Here is a 1,294-nt window from a genome sequence, read left to right on the forward strand (position 1 = left end):
CTATTCAGAGCAAAGCACCATGCATTTCTCCCACTGGGTGCCCATCCCGCCCAGCAGCTCTGTACCCTGTGTTTTCAGCTCTGTATTTTCAATGGTGGCTGAACTAGGTGCTATATGACCCACCTGAAATTAGCTTGTGACTCACCTAGTGGATCCTAAACGACAGTTGGAGAAATGCTGCACTATAGCACATTGGCTCACTGGAATGGAAGTGGTCCAGTGGTCACAGGTGATATACCCTGCACATGCCTGATCTCGTCTGATCTCAGAAGCTAAGCAGGGTCAGACCTGGTTAGTACTTGGATGGGAGACCACATGGGAATACCGGGTGCTGTAGGCTTATACCATAGTCTTTCGAGACTGAAGGTTGCCAAACAAGAAAGGCTTTGTGGGGAAAGTGGGTTTTCAGGTGTGATTAGACGATGAAGAGGAAATCACCTTGGTGTTTGATCTTTATGCTGAGATTCTTCTTGGTCTGTGGAACAGTGAGGAAAAATGTAAAAAGACATAATTGGGAGATGGGAACAAAAGTAGTTAACTGCACACAGGGTGACCAGATGTCCTCTTTTTTCAGAACATGTCTTCTTTTTTAGCCTTGTGCCCTGGAAAAGAACTTAAATGTCCTCCTTTTCTCTGTGAGCAGGCAGTGCAGAGTATTCTTGAAACTAATAAACTATATGTAATATAGTTTTAAATTTTATAATAAGTAATATAGTGTTTCAATTAACTACTTGAAATCAGTATACAAGTGTTTTTAGCTTTTATTCTGTCGTGTCCTACATTTTTCTTGGATGTTCTACATTTTGGGGTGCCTGGTCCTCCTTTGCAGTTATGACATCTGGTCACCCTGATTGCACATAAAAGCTTAACTAGGAATTCTGGAAAAACTCAGTATGTGGGAAAAGACATTCATAGCCCAAAATAATAATAAGATATGATGAAGAGTCACTTAGTTGGAAAAATCAAAATGGTGGTGGCGGCGGCTGTGGCATTTCCTGGGCAACAGGAGTGGTGATGGTTCTTGTGAGGCTGGTGGATCTAGTAAAGTCAAGAAGGATCAGAATAAACACATGAAGCTAATATGGGTCTTCTTCAGTGGACAGTGGAGTGCAGTAAGGGAGGAATTCTTATTGGTTTGATGCAGGTAGAATGAGTTCAAGAGAAGAAGGAAAAGCAGCTGGGTGATAGGTACCCTACAATCCTGTGCAGGATTTTGTGACAGTGGAAGACTGCTGCTATCTCAAAATGGTGCTGACGGAGCATGGTCATTTGGGAGCACCACCTCAAGAGGTGG

At 43.0% G+C, this 1,294-nt stretch overlaps 1 pseudogene; it reads left to right on the forward strand.

The window, feature by feature from the left end:
- Nucleotides 1-221: 221 nt before the first annotated feature.
- LOC136654849 (5S ribosomal RNA) lies at nucleotides 222-340 on the forward strand (annotated as a pseudogene).
- Nucleotides 341-1,294: the final 954 nt, after the last annotated feature.

Source organism: Tiliqua scincoides, chromosome 5, assembly GCF_035046505.1.
Source record: "Tiliqua scincoides isolate rTilSci1 chromosome 5, rTilSci1.hap2, whole genome shotgun sequence".
NCBI classification, from domain to species: domain Eukaryota; kingdom Metazoa; phylum Chordata; class Lepidosauria; order Squamata; family Scincidae; genus Tiliqua; species Tiliqua scincoides.